This window comes from Mesocricetus auratus, unplaced genomic scaffold (assembly GCF_017639785.1).
Source record: "Mesocricetus auratus isolate SY011 unplaced genomic scaffold, BCM_Maur_2.0 Super-Scaffold_100676, whole genome shotgun sequence".
Classification (NCBI taxonomy): Eukaryota; Metazoa; Chordata; class Mammalia; order Rodentia; family Cricetidae; genus Mesocricetus; species Mesocricetus auratus.
The window spans coordinates 111,724,074-111,741,011 of NW_024429266.1; the positions used below are offsets into that span (position 1 = coordinate 111,724,074).

Genomic DNA, 16,938 nt, shown 5'->3' on the forward strand with positions numbered 1-16,938 from the left:
TTAAACACAAAATAAAAAGATATTGAAATGGACAGGTCCTTACAAGCTATTATCTAGTGGTCAATCACTGGGATAAAATATCTTATTGGAGGGACTCTACCCAAGCACATCAAGTGAGAAAATCTGATTAGAGTTGGTGATGAATTGTGGGAGGCAGGAGACAAATAGATGGTTCAGTGTGGATTACAATGTATACTAGGCATCTGGAAACTGTCTTCCAGTGAGACTCCATGTGGGGAAGATTGTCCCCCACTGATATCCTATGCTTGGAGCCACAACATACTCATGTACAGATTCATGACAAGGGAGCAGTAACACATGCTGTGCTCATTCAATTAAAGGTACTAGAGGCTGACAACTTGCAACTCTGTCCTTGCCCTATTTTTCCTGGAACTTACAGGTTGCTGATTTGTAGGTGTGTTAATATTATTCCTAGTAGCCACAGGGTATTTGTCTCAGAAAATGGCATGGAAACTATACCTATGAAGCCACAATACATGGAAGCCAATATGAGACAGAATCAAGGACAATACCACCAGACATGGTTGTGAATGGGGGACATCTCCTGGGGATACTTCTCAAGACAAAGAGCTATAGGCAACTAAGCATTGCCAATAGAGGCGGAATTAGTTATGCCTAGTGATGAGTCCTTTACATGGTGGTCCAGTACATAGTATTCAGACCAAAAAAAAAACATATACACACAAGTATCACTGAATAGGCACAGCCTTTGGTAGGCAAACATTTAACACTTTTCTTATAAAATGTATCAATAATAAAATCTGCCATGAATTTCAGAGATGGAGAGAGAAGGAAAATGGTAAGATTCAGAGATATAAGGATAGTACCTATTATTTGACTTTAATTTTATAAATTATAAATAAAATTTTAGGGCCTGTTTCACAGAAGACTTCCATTGAGTTAAATACTCAGCATTATAATATTCATCCAGTAAGACTCACTTGCTGGGTTTGTGTTATATTTCAACACTATTGTCTCCACAACTAGAACTCTTTTCTCTCAAGGAGACATGACCTGATTGGGTCATTGTTGGTTCTCTGGTGACAGAGAGAGTTACCTTGAGACTTTAAATCAACTGTCATGTCAAAATGTAATTCTCTATTTTATTCTACAACACCATGCTACTCACACATTTCCCCAGGCCCATCTCTTATAAAGAACCAATCTTTATGATGCTGCCTTCATCTGGAAGGAAACAAAAGAAAGAGGGCATGACAAGCCTGCTCAACATCTCACTGAGAGAAGTACACTGTCTGCCTTTGTTACAGATTTATACACTATCTGATTGTCAGCTGCCAGAAAGCAAGGAATTATCCTATAATTATTACTTTACTTTCTCACTTAGATTTAGATATACACTCAACTATCTGTCACACCTCAAATGCACATATAAAGCTTTTCTATAGTCTATATAAATATTAACACTTAATATTTTTGCCAGTAGTATGGATGGCTGGACTTTATTAGGTATAAAGCTTTTGAGATGTATTTAATATACTATGGAAATACTAATGAAATAAGAGGCTCTATGTACATCAAGAATTGGTTTATATTCTTGAATATTAAGTTCCATGCAGAACCTTGAGTGTCCAAATCACACGATAATTCTTCATAAGTGGTTCAGAACACCGAACTCTTCATTTAATCATTATTTGTCAATATTAATTATCTGGTTTCATATTTGAGACCAGGTATTGCTACATAGGGAGTCCAGGCCTTGAACTGACATCACTCCTCCTTTCTCTGTCCCTCAAGTAATGACATTCAGGGACCCCCATCCTAGCTCAGTTAGAGACACAGCTACAGATGGAAGCACATTCACACACAAGGCTTGAAATCTTCACACCTGACCTCCTCATGGAGAAAGGAGAAAGGATCTCCAGTGACAAGGAAGGTCAAGAGTAAGTGCACTGCACAAAATCCATGGGGACAATGGCTTCTGTCTATCTACCTAAGAGACACACTGAAGACATCACTCTAGGAGAATGTCAGACAGCAAGGATATTCACCATGATTTCATATAAAAACCAATGCAAATTAACACCTTATATGGTTCTACCTTATACAGTAAACAGCCTTTAAAATCATTTTGTAAAACTCTTCTTTTTAACCTATATTTTCAGGAACTATACTGATTCTACAAGAAAGGGTGGCCTCTACTTGTAACTTTGTAAAACTCATCACTGAGGGCATATGGCTGCCTATTGGGACACTGTAGTGTTGGCTTTCTGCTCTTACTGTGTCAAGGAGATTTCACCCGAATATATCCAGCTATCAAGAGCCACACATTAGTGCTGAACTGTAATGTTCTGTCCTGTATGGACCAGAAAGAAGACAGAAGTAATAATGAATCTTCTTATAACTAAGTAAGTGACCCCAAGACTTTCCATTTCCTCATGTTTCATTTCGGTCCCAGGAACTTTATAGTTAAGGTATTTAACTCCCCACATAGAAAGAAAATGAAAAGTTAATTACCTTTCCCCAGCTATGATGAAACATTTGTCAAAGGCCTCTTTGAGAGCCACAAGGCAATAGTTCACATTTCCTATGGGAAAAATGATTGAAGAGACTAAATGAATGAACTGAGTCCCACCCAGCACCTGGCTCTGCAGTCAAAATCATCTAGTCCAATCCATACAGTGACTGCTACTTCCAATGAACAATGAGCAGAATTCAGTGACAGTGACTTTCTCATACCTTACAAGATAAAAGCTTTCCTGAGAATTTGAGCAGCAAAATAATGAAATGAACATATAAATAACACATTTCAATTCATTCTTTGAAAATTTTCATACATGAATACATTGTATTTTGATGAAGTTCCCCTCCATTTCTCCCAAATCCTCCCCGATCTTGAACTCAAGCACCCCAACTTGGTGATGTCTATTGTTCAATGACCTACCTAGGCCAACATTTCATGCCCATATTTTCATGGGTGTCAAGCCTTCCATCACCTTTCCTTATCCAACCCAACAACAGCATACTAAAGAAAACCAACTCTTCCTCCTGTAGAAGCTATACACTGTCAACAGTGTCTCAGTTAGGAGAGGAGCCATTGAGCTCCTTTCTCTTCCATGATAGAGTCCTGACTGACTTGATCTGAGAGTTTCTAAGTACAGCAGTACAACCATGTACAGAAAACACTGATTTATTACAAACATGTTTGCCCTCTGTATCTTCAGCTTTTTCCAACCCTACTCCAGAATGGTCTCTGAGACTAGGAGGAAGGAATAATATAAATTTCACATATATGCCTGAGAACTGCACAGAGACTATCTACATTTAGATAATTTCCAGTGTGAAACACAGTTTCCTGCACTAAGAAACTTCTCTGATGAGGTCTGAGAGCTCACCAACCTTTGAGTATAGAGATGTAAATTAAAAGAACAGTTTGATATGACCATTTAGTAAAGTAATTGTGATAGATTCAGACCCTGTGAGTTTGCCAGTCTACCAACACCTGCCTAGCTGTGGATATATGGAGGTCAACATATCATACTCTGGAGCACACACACTGATCTACAAGATACTTCAAAAACACAAAATTTGCCCCCTGGCCTCCTGCCTCCTTCATTTACAGGCTCAGCTGTTTCCAAAACGGACAGGGCACACTGAGGACCGAGGCACACTGATAGTCATCCTCAGTTTCGTGCCCACCTTTGTATTCTGTGGTCTCATTTTCCTATCTTACTCCATTTCCAGCAGACCACAAAGGTCTTCTCCAACTTTCTTCCCCCAACTCATCCCATTATCCCAACCTCCAACACCAGCAGGATTACGCTGGGAACACACCAGCTGAGTAAAACAGGGAAACAGGTCAACAGAAATTTTCCTACCTGGCAAAAACAACCATTACTCTCTCCTTGGAAGACACAGAAAACAAGAATAGTCAGACAGTGGTGACTCAAACCTTTAATTCCAGCACTCAGAAGGTAGAAACGGGCAAATGTCTGTGAGTTCAAGGCCGGCCTGGTCTACAGAGCTTGTTCCAGGACAGCCAGGGCTACATAAAGAAACCATGTCTCAGGGAGAAAAAAGAAAAGGAAAAAAGAAACCAAAGAAACACGTACCCAACAGAGACAAAACCAGATATTATCACCCAGATCTACAATCATCTCAATCCCAGATGCCTAGCATCTCTGTAAAAACATACTCAGAGGCCAGCTGGTAGTAGTGCACACCTTTATTCCCAGCACTCAGGAGGCAGAGGCAGGTGGGTCTCTGTGTGTTCGAAAGCACCCTGATCTACAAGAGCTCTTTCCATGACAGCCTCCAAAGCCACAGAGAAACCCTGCCTCCAAAAAAAAAAAAACAGAAACCAAAAACAATAATCGATAATGGCCAGAATAATTTGTCTTAACTGGAGCCCAGCAACCCTGCCACACCACGGGATAAATAGTCCAACAGAAGGAGGACCAGAGTTGGAGAAGGAAAGAGAAGAGCCTGAAGAGAATCAGAGGAAGAGAAGAGGAATAAGAGGAGGAAAAGGAAGAAGAAGAGAGATAGAGAAGAGGACAGGAAAGGAGGAGGAGTAATAAGAAAGAAAGTGGAAGGGAGGGAGGGAGGGACGGAGGGATGGAAGGATGGAGGGATTGGAGGAGGAAGAAGAAAGAAAAGAAAGAGGGAGAAAGAGAGAGAGAGAGAGAACAGAAAGAAAAAATGAGAAGGCAGAACTATGAAGACTGTACAGGCCCTTATGAAATGAAAAAAAATCTCTTAAAGAAATCCAGGACCCATGCCAGGTGGTGGGGGTTCATTCCTTTGGTCCCAGCACTCAGGAGCCAGAGCCAAGCAGAGCTCTGTGTTTTCAGGGCCACCCTGGTCTACACAGTGAGTTCCAGAACAAGCTTTGGAAAGCTACAGAGAAACCCTGTCTTCAAAAACAAAAAAAGAAAAAGAAACAAACCCAGGACCCCTATAAACCTTCCCAACAATCCCAAACTGCAATGCCACACCACTACGCTGCCCATACAGCCCCTGGCTCTGTATCCTGGTCTACAACTTCAGAAGAACATCTCTACTATACCAGAGGCAAGGCAGGAGCTAGGAACCCTAGGTAAGCTATCAAACACTGTATTTAACACTCTGTAAACCCGGAACTCCACACTAGGGCCCACAGCATGCTCCAGTTATACAAGATGACAGAAAAGTCCTAGGGACTGCACAGAAGAAACTACACAAAACTCACTAAACCCCTTTAAGCTTGTCCAATAACCCCAGACTGTGCCAGACCCCAAATCCCAGCCTACTAAATGGAAGAAGAGTTTTGCTTTACCAGAAGCCAGGCAGGATCAAAGAAACCCAGGTAAGGCATCACTCACAGTCAGATACCACTCCTTAAAGCCTGCCTAGCAACCACAAACAACACCCCTTTCCCTGGGCTCCATACTAGGGCCCACAGTCGCAGAAGCCTTAAGGGAGGCCAGGCTGGACCTAGGAAACCTAGCTGAGACACTGCCCACTGTCCACTAATCCTCCTGAAACCTGTCCAACAAACCTAGACTGCATACACCACACCATACCACCACTCACCCATACATGGATCCATATCCTGGTCTACAGCTTTGGAAGAGGACTTCTGCTTTATCAGAGGCCAGACCAGATCTAGAGATCCAAGGTCTACAACTTTACAATTTCAGAATAATTCAACTTTTTGGAGCACAGGACAGATATAGAAACCCCAGCAATGACAGGTGTACAAGAGGCCAGGCAAGGCTTAAGAACCCCAAAGGCCAGACCAGATCTAGGAACCCCAATCTGTATCCTCTCCCCTGGGATCCATATCCTTATCTACAACTTCAGGAGAGGACTTCAGATTTACCAGAGACCAGGCTGTATCTAAAGACCCACAGCCCCCAAAACCCAGAGGAGATACCCTACTTAACATGAAGACATGCTAGTCACCAGAACCCTGAGTCCAAAAGACCAGAGAGGAAAGAGAAACCAAAGAAAAAGTACCCATCTAACAAAGACAAATACATGAATCAACACCTAGACCTAAAATCATCCCAAATCCATATGCCTAAATACCAGTGTAAGAACACAATAACAGAAAAGACAGTATGTCACCACCAGAGCCCAGCTATCCTACCACAGCAAGACCTGAACAATCCAGCACAGTTGAAGTACAAGAAAATGGCCTTAAAATTTACTTTATGAAAATGATAGAGATCCTTAAAGAATATATGAATAATTCCTTTAAAGAAATTGAGGAAAAAACAAACAAAACATTGAAAGAAATCAATAAATCCCAGAAGAAAACCAAGAAAAAACAAACAGATAAAGGAAACTGTTCAAGACCTAAAAATTAAAATAGAAGATAAAGAAAACAAACAGAGGGACTCCTGGAAATGGAAAATCTGGGTAAGCTAACAGGAACAACAGACACAAGCAACACCAACAGAACACACGAGATGCAAGAAAGAATATCAGGTGTTCATATATGATAAAGGGAATAGATTCATCAGTCAAAGAAAATGTTAACTCTAAAAAATTCCTAACATAAAACATCCATGAAATCTGGGACACTGTGAAAAAAACAAACATAAGAATAATAGTAACAGAAGAAGGAGAAGAAACCCAAGTCAAAGACCCAGAGTATATATTTAACAACAAAATAGAAGAAAATTTTCCCAACCTAAATAAGGACTTGCCTATAAAGGTACAAGAAGCTTACAGAACACCAAATAGATTGGATCAGAAAAGAAAATCCCTTGCTATGCAATAATCAAAACACTAAACATTCAGAACAAAGGATATTAAAAGCAACAAGGGAAAACGCCAAGTAATATATATATATATAGGCAGACTTATAAAGACTTCCCAACATAGACCCTGTAATACAGATGTGCATGGCTGATGTGATGCAAATGTAAGAAACCACAGATATCTGCCCCAACTACTATACCCAGCAAAACTGTCAATCACCATAAATGAAGAAAACAAGAGGTTTCAGGACAAAGTCGAATTTTAAAAATATCTATCTACAGCCTGGTGTTGGTGGTGAATGGCTTTAATCCCAGCACTTTGTAGGCAGAGGCAGGCAGGTCTCTGTGAGTTTGAGACCAGTCTGGTCTACCGAGCGAGTTCCAGGACAGGCTCCAAAGCAATACACAGCGACACTGCCTCGAAAAAACAAAAAAGGAAAAAGAAAAAAATCTATCCACAAATCCAGCCTTACAGAAGATAAACCTCTCTCCAAAGTGACTCAAAGGCAGAGAGAGAATATCCTAATCAAAAAAGGGGGGACATAATAACTGACTCAGAGAAAATATAGAGAATCATTAGGTCATACTCCAAAAAAGTGCACTCCACAAAATTGGAAAACCTAAAGAAATGGACAAATTTCTTCTCAGATACCACTTCACTAAGTTAAATCAAGATCAGATAAACAATTTAAATAAATATATAACCACTAAGGAAATAGAAGCAGTTCTTAAAAGCCTCCCAACCAAAAAAAAAGCCCAGGACCAAATAGTTTTAGTGAAAAATTCTACAAGACTTTCCAAGAAGTTCCAATATTCCTCAAATTATTCCACAGAATAGATATAGAAGTAACACTGTCAAATTCTCTCTATGAGGCTACAGACAAACTGATATCCAAGCAAAAAGGAGACTTACATACCAATTTCATTCATGCACACTGATGCAAAAATACTGGCAAACCAAATCCAAGAACACAACAAAAAGATCATCCACCATGATTAAGTAGGTTTCATTTCACAGGTACAGGGATAGTGCAACATTTGTAAATCTGTCGATGTAATCCATCCATCAACAATCTGAAAGAAAAAAACACATGATCATCTCCTTAGATGCTAAGAAAGCCTTTGATAAGTCTTGGAAAGATCAGGGATACAAGGGACATACCCAAACATAATAAAATATACAGCAAGCTAGTTGAAACATCAGATTGAATCTAGAGAAACTCAAAAGTAATTCCACTAAAATTAGGAACAAGACAAGGTTGTCCGCTTTCTCCATACCTACTAAATAAATATAGTACTTGAAGTTGTAGCTAGAACAATAAGACAACAAAAGGAAATCAAAGGAATATAAATTTGAAAGGAAGAAGTCAGCATATTATTGGCAGATGATACAACAATATACATAAGTGATCACAAAACTCTACCAGGAAATCCTACAATTAATAAACACCTTTACAGTGAAGTGGCTGGATACAAGGTTAACTCAAAAAAATCAGTATCTCTCTTATGTAAAAATGGGCTGAAAAGTAAATCAGAGAATCAACACCCTTTACCATAACCTCTAATGATGTAAAATATCTTGGTGCAACACTAACCATACAAGTGATATCAAAAATATATTTTAAGAAATCAAGAAACCAGATATCAACAAACCAAACAATCTAACTAAGAAAATGGGGTAATGATCTAAACAGAATTCTCAATAGAAGAATCTCAAATGACCATGAAATACTCAAGGAGATCCTTAACATCCTTAGCTATCAGGGAAATGCAAATCAAAAAGACCCTGAGATTCTATCTGAAACCTGTCAGAATGGCTAAGATCAAAAACATAAGCGACAGCTCATGCTGGACAGGATGTGGAGCAAGGAGAAAAATCCTCCATTTCTGGTGGGAGTACAAACTTACACAGCCACTGGAAATCAGTGTGGTGGTTTCTCAGAAAACTTGCATATCAACATACCACAAGACCCAGCTATACCAGCATTAGACATATACCCAAGGGTGCTCAATCTTATCAAAAGGACATGTGCTCAACTATATTCACAGCAGCATTATTCATAATAGCAGACCCTAGTAACAACCTAGATGTCCCTCAACCAAGGAATGGATAAAAAAATGTACATTTACACAAATGGAGTATTACTCCACTATTAAATGCAAAGACACCAGGAAATTTGAAGGCAAATGGATGGAACCAGAAAAAAATCATTTTGAGTAAGGTAACTGAGACCCCCCAAAAAAACATGGTATATACTCACTCATATATGCTCACTTGTGAGTGAATATTAGCTGTAAAATAAAGGGTAACTATGCTACCATTTGCAGACCCAGAGAGACTAGATTGGTGCCTGGCCCAATTGTCATCAGAGAGGCATCATTCAGCAACTGAAGGAGACTGATACAGACCCACAGCAAAACATTAGCTAGAGTCTGGGAATCCTAGGGAGGAAGAGAAAGAAGTGTAAGTGCCAACAGAATCCAGAACACCATGGAAAGATTCATGCAATCAACTAACCTAGGCTCAAAGGGGCTCACAGAGACTGAAATAACAGCCAGGGAGTCTGCACGACTGAGATCACCCTCAAAGGCTAGTCAGCAAGTAAGGTTATGACAGTGTATTGGAAAAGGGTACCAAGTTAGGGGTGCCAGGTTAAATCTCCAGGCTTTCGCCAAACACCAAGGTCGGGAAAGAAAGGGGAACCTGCGAGATCTCCCTTGGTTGGAGGGTGGATTGAAAATGGGTGAATGGAAAATGGGTAACAGTTAGTAAATGAGGTACTAGTATTAAGTGAAAAAAAAGGAAAAGGTAAAAGTATATGGAATGGAAAATACACAGAGTCTGGATACTGTGTGCTGTTATGTTGTCTTTGTTTAATTGCTAAGGAAGGATCAAAAACTGCTAAAAGACATTTGATTTTCAATGCTGCTGAATTATTCCAACTTATATATTTTGAAAATGCTTTCACTTCTAAATTTAAATACAAGGACAGGTTACTTGGGAAAAGAATTTCTGCTTTTGTTTCCACAGAAAATAGAAAGCTATGGGCTCCTTCCAGAATAGTATGGTTTGATGAAGCAAGACCACCTGAAACAGTGACCCAGGTGATCTAACATCTAAAATAGCTGAGATAATGCAGTCTTGCAGACCACAAAAGCATGGACTTCACCAGGTTTCTGTTTTTCTGTCATGATCCCCATGGTATTTCAGGGCCCCCTAACAGCAGGAAGTAGTTTGGAAAGAATGACACCCACATTCCCAAGTATTGTTTATAAATGTTTGTTTGCATTTATACAAGGTTAGTTATTGATAAAAATTTAAGGTCGATTTGGTCAAAAGCCTGGCTTCTCCACCCTGCATCTACAGAATTAAAAGGAGCGGGTATGACTGTAGCCCGAATGTAGCTCAGAACTTTTCAAATGGAGGGATGATGACGGGCACAGTGGACTTTTTCAACCTTTTGTTTTAATTAAAGGATTGGCTAGATTTGTTCTGTCACAAGAGATTTCGATTAAGGAAGTTTCATTTCCACATACTAATCATGACCTAGGGGAAAAGGATGACTAAAAGATGTCTGTATGTTACCTGTGTATGGTGTGGCCATACCAGCACATATGAAATATGATTGTGAATGCATGAATGTGAACTACTTGAATTGCTTTGGATATGATTAAAAGGATACTTAAACTTCTTTGGATATAGTTAAGAAGCTACCTAAACTCCTTTGGATATAGTCAAAAAGAACATCCAGCCAGTCAATGTCTTAACAGGAAACGTTGACGATTTGAGTCCTCAGAGCCAGTCAATGGAAAATAACAATAGTCTGCAACATAACCTAAAACCAAAGAAATCTGTATGGATGATTCCATAGAGTTTAACAGAGGAGAGGATACAGAAAGTCTCCTAAATTTTTATGGTTGGAAAAAGAAATCTAGAGAAAAAAAGTTTTTGAGAAGAAACCTCAGGGAAACTGCTGCCCTGTTAGACCCCACCTACAAAGGAGTCAGTGTAGATACAAATTAGGCCATGTCAGCTAAGATACAAACGAGGCCTTGTCAGCTAATGAGAGCTTTACAAATTGAATTATAGATTGGATTAGAATAAGAGTACTCACAAACTTCAAGTGATTTTCAAAAGGTATTTGGGACATATGTTATAGCCTAAAGAAATTAAGCCTCAAAAATTAGAAAGGATAGTTTGCAATCTTTGAGTGATTTTTCAGAAGTTGTTTGGAAATAGTCAATGGTTACCTCCTTTTTTAAGGGCATCTCCTGGTGATTTAAAACCTCTAAATGAGATTCTAAAAGGAAATAGTGATACCAGCTCACCTAGACAGTTAACTAGAGAGGCTAGACAAGTTCTTCTCATGTTAGAGTGTACTCCATCATCAACACATGTTACAAAACCATGAGAAGTTTATGCTGTCTCCTCACCCAAGGTGTTAAATTCTTATTTTGAAGAAGTAGTATACGTAATACAGAAGTGCCATATGGAATCTAGGAGATATTTTGGCAGAGAACCAAGTATGATACATGTTCCTTATATGCAACAATTTGATTGGTTGTTTCAAAACAGTGAATCACGGGAAAATGCTTTTGCTCAACTTTCAAAGAGAATTGATAATCAGTTTCTAGCTCACAGACTGTTACAATTCACACTAACACATACTTTTGTATTCCCAAAATTGTAAAGAGCAGTCCTGTAAAAAAAAATGCTGTTAGTTTTTACTGATGGTTCCAATAATGGAAGAGCAGCTTACGTTAAAATACATGGAGCAAACAACTCCAGCTTCAACTCAGATAGTCAAGTTACGAGCTGTCGCCATGATTTTTCAACTTCTAGTAAATGATTCATTTAATTTGTGTACTGATAATCATTATGTTTTAAAGCTCTTCAAGTAACACTGAAGCTCCCACCCCAGCAGGAGCCAGCCCACCCAGAGATTGCCAGCATCCAAGTCCCTAACCCTAACCCCAATGCCGCAGACTTGTTTGTGGTGCAGGCGTCAGACCCAACAGCTAGAGAGCCTACGTGAGTCTGACCGAGGCCCTGTACATATGTGTAACAGCTCTGTCGAGCGTGGTCTACTTGTGGGTCTCCTAGCAGTGGCTCAGGGCCTGTCCCTAACACTTGGGATGGTTTGGGGGAACTCATTCAGCAAACTGGGTTGCCTCACCCAGCCTCAATACAAAGTGGGGAGCTTAGTTGTACCTCAACTTGATATACCATGCTTTGTGGACAGCCATGAGAGGCCTGCCCCTTTCTAAACAGAAACAGAGTCTGAGTGGATTTTGGAGAGGGGACAGCGTGGAGGTGGGGTAATGGAAGAAGAGGAGGGAGAGGAAACTGTGGTTGGGGTGTAAAATAAATGAAAAAATAATAAAAAGAAAAAATCTCCCAACTAAAAATACCCAAGACAAGATGGATAAAGCATAGAATTTGATCAGACTTTCAAAGATCTAGTAACAATACTCCTTGAGTAATTCTGTAAAATATAAAAGGAAGAAAAACTTCCAAACTGTTTACTAAGTCAGTACTTTGATACCAAAACCAAATAAAGTCCCAACAATAACAAAAAACAAAAAGAATTACAAGCCAATGTGACAATGGAAATAAGGCTATCTGAAAAAGGAGGTCCAATGTATTTATTGAATATAGAATTTGCTTACAGGGAGACAGGAGCTCTAGGAACGTGGCTAGCTTCCAAGAGACAGGGCTTTTGCTTTCTGTTGCCCTTATGTCCTCACCTGTCCCGCATACCCGTCTATGCCATTTTGGGGCATGGACAGTATTGTGGGCTTACCCCTACACCAATGATTAATACAGACTTGAAAACTCTACAAAAACACTTACAACCCAAATGGGTGAACACTGTAGAAAGATCATTCAACATGATCAAGCTGGCTTCTCCCCAGGAATACAGGGTTAGTTCCACACATTTAAATAAAAAAATGTAATTCAGGTCTTGAGAGAGGCCTCAGGGGTTAAGAGCATGTGCTGTTCTTCCAAAGGACCTGACTTCTGTTTTCAGTAGCACGTCAGGTTGCTCACATCCAGCTGTCACTCGAGTTCCAGGGGATCCTCTGGCCTCCTAAGGCACCTGCACACACAAGCACATACTAACACACATAAATGTATGGTATATATAATTTAAAAATAATAAAAACAATTTTAAAATAAGCAAATGTAATTCACTACATAAGTGAGTTCAACAACATAATCCACATGATGATTTTACTTGATGCAGAAATTCCAGAGAATCATCAGGTCATAATTTGAAAACCTGTACTCCATGCAATTTGAAAATCTAAAGGAAATAGACAATTTTCTGGATAGAAATCACTTACCAAAATTAAATCAAGAACAGATAAGCAATGTAAATAGACCTATAACATCTAAGGAAAAAGAAGCATTCATCAAAAGTCTCCCAAACAAAAAAAGCCCAGGCCCAGATGGCTTCAGTGCAGAATTCTACCAGAAATTCAAAGAAGAGCTAATTCCAATACTCCTCAAAGTATTCCACACAATAGAAGCAGGAGGCTCACTGCCAAACTCTTCCTACGAGGCTACAATTACCTTGATGCCCAAGCCACACAAAGACACAACTAAAAAGAGAACTATAGACCAATATCCCTCATGAACATCCATGCAAAAATACACAATAAAATACTCACAAACCGGATTCAAGAACACATCAGAAAAATCATCCACCATGATCAAGTAGGTTTCATCCCAGGAATGCAGGGATGGTTCAACATTAGAAAATCTATCAATGTAATCCACCATATTAACAAACTGCGAAAGAAAAGCCACATGATCATCTCACTAGATGCTGAAAAAGCCTTTGACAAAATCTAGCACCCCTTCATGATAAAGGTCCTAGAGAGATCAGGGATAACAGGAACGTACCTGAATATAATAAAAGCAATATACAGTAAACCAACAGCTAACATCAAACTAAATGGACAGAAACTCAAAGCAATTCCTCTAAAATCAGGAACAAGACAAGGCTGTCCACTCTCTCCATATCTCTTCAATATTGTACTTGAAGTTCTAGCTACAGCAATAAGACAACAAAAGGAGATCAAGGGGATACAAATAGGAAAGGAAGAAGTCAAACTTTCACTATTTGCAGATGATATGATAGTTTACATAAGTGACCCAAAAACTCCACAAGGTTACTCCTAGAGCTGATAAACACCTTCAGCAAAGTGGCAGGATACAAGGTCAACTCAAGAAAATCAGTAGCCCTACTATATACAGATGATAGAAGTGACTGAGAAAGAAATCAGAGAAACATCACCCTTTACAATAGCCACAAACAACATCAAACATCTTGGGGATAATGCTAACCAAACAAGTGAAAGACCTGTATAGCAAGAACTTTGTGTCTTTAAGGAAAGAAATCAAAGAAGATACTAGAAAATGGAAAGATCTCCCATGCTCTTGGATTGGTAGGATCAACATAGTAAAAATGGCAGTCTTACCAAAAGCAGTCTACAGATTTAATGCAATCCCTATCAAAATTCGAGCACAATTCTTCACAGAACTTGGAAAGAACAATAATCAACTTTGTATGGAAAAACAAAAGGCCCAGGATAGCCAAAACAACCTTATTCAATAAAGCAACATTCAGGAGGCATCACCATACCTGACTTCAAGCTCTATTATAGAGCTATAGTCCTGAAAACAGCTTGGTATTGGCACTAAAATAGGCAGGTAGACCAATGGAGTCTGAATTGAACAGCCCTGATTTTAACCCACACACGTATGAACATCTGATTTTCGACAAAGAAGCTAAAACTATACAATGGAAAAAAGAAAGCATCTTCAACAAATGGTGCTGACATAACTGGATACTGGTCATGTAGAAGACTGCAGATAGATCCATGTTTATCGCCATGCACAAAACTTAAGTCCAAATGGATCAAAGATCTCAGCATAAATCCAGCCACACTGAACCTGTTAGAATAGAAAGTGGGAGATACTCTTGAACGAGTTGGTACAGGAGACCAGCTTCCTAAACATAACACCAGTGGCACAGGCACTGAGATCGACAATTAATAAATGGGACCTCCTGAAACTAAGAAGCTTCTGTAAGGCAAAGGACACAGTCAACAAGACAAAAAGGCAGGCCACAGAATGGGAAAAGATATTCACTAACCCTACATTTGACAGAGGGCTAATCTCCAAAATTTACAAAGAACTCAAGAAACAAGTCTCCAAAACACCAAAGGATCCAATTCAAAGGTGGGGTACAGAGCTAAATAGAGAATTCTCAATAGAGGAGGCTAAAATGACCAAGAGACACTTAAGAAAGTGCTCAACATCCTTAGCCATCAGGGAAATGCAAATCAAAGCAACTCTGAGATACCATCTTACTCCTGTCAGAATGGCTAAAATCAAAAACACCGAAGACAATTTATGCTGGAGAGGATGTGGAGAGAGAGGAACACTCCTCCACTGCTGGTGGGAGTGCCAACTCATACAGCCTCTTTGGAAATCAGTATGGAGATTCCTCAGGAAAATGGGAATTAATATACCACTAGACCCAGCAATTCCACTCTTAGGCATATATCACAAAATGAGGCACATTCATACAACAAGGACATCTGCTCCACTATGTTCATAGCAGCATTATTTGTAATAGCCAGAACCTAGAAGCAACCTAGATGCCCTTCAACTGAAGAGTGGATAGAGAAAATGTGGTACATTTACACAATGGAGTACTATTCAGCGGGGAAAAAAACCAATGGAATCTTGAAATTTGCAGGCAAATGGAAGGCACTAGAAGAAACCATCCTGAGTGAGGTAACCCAGTCACAAAAAGGGAAACATGGTATGTACTCACTCATTTATGGATTTTAGACATGAATCAGAGGAGTGCCAGCATACAATCCCACTGCCAGAGTCTAGGAAACAGAACCTTCATAGAGCGACTGATGAAAGCATAGGCAGATACCCACAGACAAGCGCTGAACTGAACTCCTGGAATCCAATGTCAGAAAGAGAGAACTGATGGGCAAAGGAGTTAAGAGTGGGCTGGTTTAACCCACAGAAACAGCTGACCTGAACAAGGGGGAGCTCTTGGGCTCCAGATTGATGGCTGTATGGAAAGCATGGGACTGACCCAGAACCCTTGAATGTGGGTATCAGTGAGGCAGCCTAGGTAATCTGTGGGGCCTTGGGTAGTATTTACCCCTGGCATACAAACAGACTTTGAGTGCCCATGCCACAATATGGGAGGCTCTTTCAGCTGGGACTCTTGGGGAGGGCCTAGGCCCTGCCCTGGATGAAATAACAGTTATTGGAGATCCACCATGGAGTGCCTCACCCTCCTTGGGGATCGGACTGAAGATTAGGTGGGGGACTGGGGAACCTGGTGTGGAAGGAGGGGGGAGGAGGGCAGGGAGAGGGAGCTGGGGTTGACATGTAAAACAAGATTGTTTCTAACCTAAATAATTTTTTTAAAAAGGAAAAAAACTATTAAGGCATCACCATTCCTGATTTCAAATTATATTACAAAGCTGTAGTAGCAAAAAACAGCATGGTATTCACAAACACACAAAAATAAAATAAAATCATGTAGATCAATGGAATAAAATCAAATATCCCAGTTCATGCACCAACAACCACCTGATTTTTTTTGCAAAGATGCCTAAATACAAAAAGACATCATTTTTTATATAAACGATGCTTTGAGACACAGATATCTATGTAGAGGTATCTAAAAATAGAAGAATGAAACTTGATCCTTCTCTCTTATTTGTTCAAAAATCCATTCCAACTAAATCAAACATCTCAGTGTTAGGCCTGAACTCTGAACATTAGAGAAAATGGAGTGCACGTCAGCATATAGTTCAGGTGTGGATTTTTCTGAACAGGACCCTGGTGCCCAGCAAACAGGGCCAACAATCAGCAAGTAGAACGTCATGAAATTAAGAGGCTTCTGTACTACAAAGGAAACTTTTCATCAACTGCAGAGGCTGAGCACAGAATAGGAAAAATCACTGCCAGATACACATCCTACAGAGGGTTAATATAGAGAATATTAAAAAAAAAACTAAAAAAAACCACCCACGACACAAATAAAAACTGAGCTATGAAACTTGACAGAGTTCTCCAAGAAAAGATAATAAATGGCTAAGAAATGTTTTTAAAATGTTAATCACTCTTAGCCATCAAGGAAATGTAAACTAAAATATAAGA

General features: G+C 39.6%; 1 long non-coding RNA gene across 1 annotated transcript; it reads right to left on the reverse strand.

The window, feature by feature from the left end:
• Positions 1–985: 985 nt before the first annotated feature.
• Positions 986–15,637, reverse strand: LOC121137178. Its single transcript, XR_005874413.1, has 6 exons — positions 15,581–15,637; positions 12,583–12,829; positions 8,990–9,170; positions 7,646–7,802; positions 2,497–2,566; positions 986–1,206 (listed from the first exon to the last, which is right to left on the reverse strand). It is a non-coding gene; the product is annotated as an uncharacterized LOC121137178 (long non-coding RNA).
• Positions 15,638–16,938: the final 1,301 nt, after the last annotated feature.